Source organism: Notechis scutatus, chromosome 5 (genome assembly GCF_049901735.1).
Source record: "Notechis scutatus isolate UNSWTSFEM ecotype Mainland chromosome 5, rNotScu1.2, whole genome shotgun sequence".
Classification (NCBI taxonomy): domain Eukaryota; kingdom Metazoa; phylum Chordata; class Lepidosauria; order Squamata; family Elapidae; genus Notechis; species Notechis scutatus.
The window spans coordinates 58,738,650-58,746,465 of NC_142013.1; positions in this window are offsets into that span (position 1 = coordinate 58,738,650).

Consider the following 7,816-nt stretch of genomic DNA (forward strand, 5'->3'; position numbering starts at 1 on the left):
CAGAAGTCCAGGGATTTTAATGTGCTATTTGAAAGCTTGACAAAAAAATAAAAAACAGATTCTTTTAATAGGAAAAAGTAGTGAGAAGCATCTATACAATAATTTCTCTATCTTGGCAAATTTAAGATGGATTGACTGCAACTTCCAGAGTTACCTACCGTGTTTCTCCAAAAATAAGACCCAGTCTTATATTTTTGGGGGAGCTCCAAAATAAGCACTAGGGATTATTTTTGGGGAAACACGATTTCAGAGTGATCAGCCTAGCTGGATACCCCATCCCCGGCATGCACGCAAGAGACGGCAAGCACACAGGGACCAACGTTATCCAGAAGCAGCTGCAGCCTTCCAGTTCCTTGGTCGGCATGCTCTGGGGCTGCACAGCCCGCACGGTGCAAGTGAGTTGATTCCCTGTCCAAGCAGCAGACAGAGGCAGGGGGAGGGGGGAGGAAGGCAATCCAGGTGCAACACGCAGGCCACAGGAAAACCAAGAAGCCGGCAGCCCACTCCGGCCCATCGACTCTCGGCTTTCCCGCAGCCCATGCAGTATGTCCAAATCACGTCTCTGCCTGCATCTCTGCCTGCTGCTTGGAGAGATAATCAACTCACCTGCGCTGCGTGGGGCTGCTACAGCTCCTAGATACCATCGGCCCCGCATACTTGCCACCTTCTGTGGTGGCCACCCTCATCCCCTTCACCAGGGATTATTTTTGGGGGTAGGGGTTATATTAGGCGTGCCTAATATATATGCTTTAAAATCAGGCTAGGGCTTCTTTTAAGGATAAGTCTTATTTTCAGGGAAATTTGGTAGTCAACAGGATGATACAATTCTGGAAGACCAGCAGTAAGAAAAGAACAAGAAAGAAAAAAACAATTTTAAAACAATATCTATGGAGATTCTCAGTCAGCTAGATCATGATTGTCCCAAAGGTGCTTTTTAAAAAGGCTTCTTGGATAAGAAGCAAAACGTCTTCCAAGAAAAACCAGAAAGTCCAGTTGCCTCTTGAAAAAGCACCTTTGGGACAATTTTAAAACAAAGTAAAACTAAAAATACGTCCAGATCAATTCAACATCATAGTCAGAAAATTGCCACCCAATTCAGAACCAAGGATACAGAGTCCTTAGATCAATTTCCAAAATCCATAGCTATTCACTTGTGCCAGAATTGAGCCAAGCCTGTTCTTCCTCTCCAGGAAGCCATAGACTTACGACATTGCAAGGGCATCTTCATGTCATTACTTGTTCATTCCATGTAGGAATGTGTAATTAATTATCAGCATCTTATTGATAATAGCTATCAGATGACTTCACCCAGAGGTCTCATGTAAATGTTAAATAAAAAGGGGGAAGAGTAGAGGACTCCACAAAGCAAAGGCTTAGTTTTCAGACTATGCTAAGATGTTAAGGAAAATAGTCTGGCCTCCTTGGACTGTGCAGTACACATTAAGGGAGATCAATAAGAAGCCTTAACATTGAAGTTAATAGAACCCCCCCACCACACACACAGATCAGTATTTATATTTTGAGTCTCACCACCACCCACTGGAGCACAAAATCGAAGTGATCAGAACATCAGACTGAAGATTTGCCTACCACCAAAGATGGAAAAGAAAAAAAGAACTAAAACACATCAAGAAAGCCCTCAGAACTTGTGGCTATCCCAATTGGGCCTTCATCAAACTTGTTGGGCCAATTGGGCCTTCATCAAATAATTAAAAAAAAACCCGTAGCAGGAGCTCCTCCATAACAGACAAAGAAGAGAACAACACATACAGAATTGTTATCATCCCATATGTTGCAGGAATCTCTGAAAAGGTCAGGAGGATTTTCAACAAACACAATATAAATGCACACTTTAAACCCAAAAATACACTAAGGCAGAAGCTTGGCCACTCGAAGAATAAAACACCCAGACACAAACTGAGCAATGTGATATATGCAGTACAATGCAGTGAGACATGTGCAGATCTATATATTGGAGAAACAAAATGACCACTTCACAAACGCATGGCACAACATAGGAGAACAAACTCATCAGGACAAGATTCAGCAGTCCATCTGCATTTGAAAGACAAAGGTCATTCTTTTTAAGACAGCAAAGTCCACATTCTGGACAGAGGATGGCTGGTTTGAAAGAGGGGTCAAAGATTAGGATTGAACATCCTTCTCTCCACAGAGGGGGGAGGGATATGACACCACCTATCTCCTGTTTACAACACAGTCATTTCAGCAGTTCCAAGAAGGTTCTACTCCCATTTGCACTATTCAGGTGACCTAAGGGCACACATAAACCTCCAAGTGTCCTCAAAAACTCTCAAAGAATGCTCATGACCAGATGACTGCAAAAGGAATATAAGTCCTTCCATTCTCCAATGTTCAGTCAGAACTGAAAAAGCTTCTTGAATGAAAAGTTAAGCATCTTCAAGAAAAATAAAAGAAAGTCCAGTTTCCTTTTGAAAAAGCACTTTTGCTTTTAACCATGACCTGGATGACTGAGAATCTCCATAGATAAGAAAAGTCATTGTTTTATACCATAAAACGTGATTTCAAAATGTGATAAGTTATGGCTAAGGTTTACAAAATATTGTTGAAACTGAATTTGGAAAATGAACACGTTTAATACTGCATGCTTTAAAGGTAAAAAATGGCAGTACAAATGGTTTTTCATCAGTATTACTAATTTGTAGGATATGATATCCCTGTGGGGAAAAATAGAGAAATATTTTTTAAAAATAAAATTTTATCAGATTATCAAAATTATGAAAAATTATGAATGTTCCTATATGATGAGAGGTTTCTGAAAGTATAAAAAATTAAACTAGGAAAAGTATTGCAACCAGATAGATGATCAAGTTTTTATTATAGATGTTCTGACAATCATTTCTTCTAACCTTTGCAAAATATGATTACTTTTATCTTACAGGAAGGAAAGATGTCTGATATGTCAATTACATAATTGTATACATATGTAGTATCCAAAAGGACAGGATTTGACTTTGATGAGAAATTATAGATCAATATAACTTAATGATTATAAACTGTTCACAATGATTCTAATTGATAGACTGAAAATAATTTCACAAGAATCTTTACGTTAAGATCAAGATGGGTTTTTACCTAAAACACAGTTAAAAGAACAGTGTTGGGATATTTTAGAATATTTTGAACAATGAAAAACAAGTTGCATTATTCTATTTTTGATGCAGAGTCTTTGACAATTTGAAGTGGACTTTTATATCCACTCACTTTTGTTTATTTTCGCTTTAGAAATATGAAGCAGAGACATAAGAGGAAAGGATTAAGGGTGTAAAGATTAAAAAAAGAAATTTATAAATTAAGAGGCTTTGCAGATGACATTGTATTTGTCCTAAAGGAACTTTTAAATGGAAACTAAACTTTAATGGGGATATTTGGTGCAAATGCAAGTTTTAAGATCAAAATCAACAAATGAAAAACAAAGAATGTTGACAAAAATATGATGACACAAGATCAAACAGAATTGAATAAAATAGGTTTCAAGGTTGAGAATTAAATATATGGGTATTAATATTAGTAGAAGAGTAGAATTCTTTATTGGCCAAGTGTAATTGGACACAAGGAATTTGTCTTGGTGCAAATGCTCTCAGTGTACATAAAAGAAAAGATACATTTGTCAAGAGTCAAGAATCATAAGGTACATCACTTAATAATAGTCATAGGGTACAATAAGCAATCAAATCATACTAGGAAACAGTCAATATAAATCATAAGGATACAAGCGACAAAGTTAGTCATACAGTCACAAGTGAGAAATATAAATTGTATGCTTTTTCAAAATCATTATGTTAAGACTGGAATGAAATCAAAAAGACACACTATGGTACAAGAAAGCACAATTGTCATGGTTGTAGAGAATTGAGATGTCTTTCGTAGGATATTATTTTTATTTCAGATACCAGTTTTGACATCTGATGTATCATTTAAACAATGGCAGAAAGATACAGCCAAACTTGTTTAGCAAGGGGGAAAACCATGAGTGAAATATAAGTTGTTGAAAGAAGCAAAAGAGGCGGCTTACCTAATTTGAAACTATATTTTGTACCGTGCTGTTTGGTCCAAATAAAAGAATGGATGCTGCCAAGAAACAAACGTCTTTTCGAGTTAAAAGGTCATGATTGAAGATTTGGGTAGCACAGATATCTATGATATGATCAAACTAAGGTTTATGTAAATTTTAACATCAATTTGTTAAATGTGCCATATTGAGAATATGGAAAAGATATGAACTTAAGGCCATGCCTGAAAATACTTCGTCACTCTCAGCACAAGAAGTTTTTTATGAAAATGATTATAAAGTTGATTTACTTTGATGTGTAAGAATTCTGTTGAGGAAAATGTAGAATAAAAACAAAATAACTGGTGGTAGAGAGATATTCATTTCAGTGGATTTCGTATGTACTATGATTACAAAGTTTTAAAGTATATAAAGGAACTTTTGAACATTGTTAAGTCTGAATTTGAAATGGAACGGTGCACAAATGATATTATTGCTAAAAATATATACATTTTATTGAAATATGAAACAGAAGAACAAGTGAAAGAATGATATACACATGGATCAAAGGGAGAATGTGTGGTTGAAAGGACTGAAATTTATGTTATAAAGATATTTTTTATAAAATCATGATATATGTCATGAGAAAATACATGTCATGAGAATAGATGTCATAAGAAAAACTGTCAATATATAAAAGCTTCTGAAACTTTTGCTGGAAATATAATCAGCAAGAAAGGGTATTTTGTACTTGGCAAACATGTACAGGTAGTCCTCAACTTACAATAGTTTGTTTAGTGACCATTTAAAGTTACAACAACAAAAGTGAGTTATGACATTTTTTTTTTACACTAAAAACTGTTGCAGCATCCCTGGATCACTTGATTTCCTGTGCAACCTTCTGACAAGCAGTCAGCAGGGAAAGCAGATTCACTTAACCTGTTACAAACTTTAAAACTTCAATGATTCATTTACAACTGTGGCAGGAAAGATCGCAAAATGGGGCAAAACTCACTCAATAACTATCTTATTTAGCAACAGAAATTTTGAGCTCTATTGTGGTCATAGATTGAGAATTACTTGTAATAAACACAGAAAATTTTGGACTCAACTACATATAACACAAAAGATTTTAAAGACTCATATAACCATTAAACCAGAGGCTTTTTGGGGGGGACTGATGGATAAGCAGCTGGAAAAAAATTATGGAACTTTTTTTTACATATAACTGCTATTATTATTCAGCAAGTATGGCAGGCTCAATTGGTAAAAGGAAGCTCACGACCATATGGATTGGAAACATGCAAATGGCCTTCATCCTGCAGTGGATAGACAATAGCTAAAATGATGGTGGCGATGATGATGAAGACTATTATATGCACCAGGATGAAAAGATTTTATTGTATTCCTAATAAATAGTGAAGATGATAGAACTTGTTGTGATGGCCAAATTGACTGCTTTAATTAGAGGGACATTGTACAACCTTAATGATTGAAAACCTTTTGACTTTTTGTGGGAAACAAAAATGATTTTGAGGATTAGAACAAAATTAAAAGATTAATATAGAGAAAATATAAACAGTATCGTAACCATAGGTTATTTTATATTTATATTTACAACTGCTATAAAAGAAAATCTGAAGTTATGTCTTTATAATTTTATTTCAGCACCTTGCTCTTTCATTCTTTTTTTAAAATTTGTTTTATTCTATATATTTTTTAAAATAATAAAAATTATTAAAAATTAAGTTCTGAATTCTCCCAATTCCCATCCACAGGAGGCAGGAAAAAGTCTTCAGTGTAGAAAACCTCACTTCCAACCTGGCTATGGAACAATGGAGTAATACAATCCTTGGTTGTATAGAGACATAGAATCAAAACCACATGAAATATTAGTACCACTTTATAAAGTCTTAGTAAGCCCACACCTGGAATACTGCATCCAGTTTTGGTCACATTACAAAAAGATGTTGAGACTTTGGAAAGAGTGCAAAGAAGAGCAACTGACTAAACATATGAAGAAAGCTTGCAGGATTTGGGTTCGGCTAAGGACTAGAGGGGACATAATAGCAGTATTCCAGTATTTGAGATTGCAGAGGAGGGTCAATTTATTTTCCAAAGCACCAGAGGACAGGGCAAGAAACAATGGATGGAAACTGATCGAGAGAAGCAACCTGAAATTAAGGAGTAACTTCCTAACAGAGAGGACTGGTTGCATTCAGAAGTTACATTCATCACTGGAAGTTTTTAAGAGATTGGACAGTTACTTGTCTGAAATGGTGTAAAGTTCTCTTGCTTGAACAGGGAGTTGGACTCAAAAGGACCCCTCCAGTTCTATTTTGATTCAGTTCTGGTATGAAATTGCTATGCAGCAGTCTGGTACCAGCACCAATCCTATTGCTGGAGCCTAATCTCACAATTAGGATCTGGTATCTATCATATGTTCCTGAAAGCCAGAAGAATCTAGAATAGCCTCCAGCATCCCTGCCCCTATCCTGGAATCAGTTAATGCTACACTTGAAGTGCACATCTCCAAGAGCCCCCACTAGTTTACACCTCAGTTAAATCATGAATAATTGTAAACTAACATTTCAATAGAATTTATGCTGGTCAGGCTTGAACAGTGGAGTTCTTGCTGCTGTCTGGGTTTGCTTGCTTGCAGATTGCTCAACTTGGTAAGTGTGAACATGGGATTTGCTCCATTTATATACTGTAGCTTACTCTTGCGAGTGTTCACAGCAATTGGTTTTCTCATAGTTCAATTGAAGTACAGCAGCCACAATTGGGATCAGAATATTGGTTGCTAAGATACATGGTTAAGTAAAATCACGACCAATTTTATGACAATTTTTAGCCAGTTTTAGGTGAATTGTCGTCATTAAGCAAATCTGGCTTCCCCAAATTGACTGCTTGTCAGAAGCCAACTTGGGTTACAAATTCCAATCACCTAAGATGCTACCACCGTTATAAAAGCAAGCCAGTTGCCAAGCACCCAAATTGTCACATGACTATAGGCAACAGGCCATCAGCATTTTTTCAGAGGTCATTGTAATTTTGAGCCACTGTAACTGAAGACCTACCTATATTATTTTCTGTGGTATTAATTCCTGCTTATTCCAATGTTGGTACCGAAGAGAATGTGTACTGGTTATTTCCTTTACTTTTGAACAGCGTGTAAATATGGTTTCTTTGTTAATGGCTAAATGGTCTGACTGCCAACTTTCTAGGAAAATATCTAACTTTTTATTTCTAGTCACCCTTTCTCAGTAAGCAACTCTGGGTGTTGTACATGACAAAACATAAACATGAATTACAAAGCAATTAAACTTTATATGGATATTCAGTCTCCAATTGAACCGATGATTCAGTCTGTCCATTTGATGTTTTTTGTCTTCTGCTACGGTGTCTGGCATGAGTTGTATGTCTCTCACACACACTCATCACACCTTCAAAACCCCAGTTATATATCACAAAACAATTCTACTTCAATGGTCCAATGCATATTAAAAATGGAGGTTAATGTAAATATACTGTTCTCAGTCCCAAAAGTGGTATATAGGATCAGTGTAAGTAACTGCCAAATTATAAATTTTATTTCTACTATATAATTATACCAATAAGCAACCTCACTTACAGTTTGCAACCAACACTATTACTTATTATTCAAGTAAAAACTTACATCTGTATTGGATTAAATACCAAAAAGCAATAAATGGCTTTGTCTACCCCAAACCAAAAAGTCCCACTGAAAGTTTGGTTTATGATCCCCAGATTTAGTCAGAGATT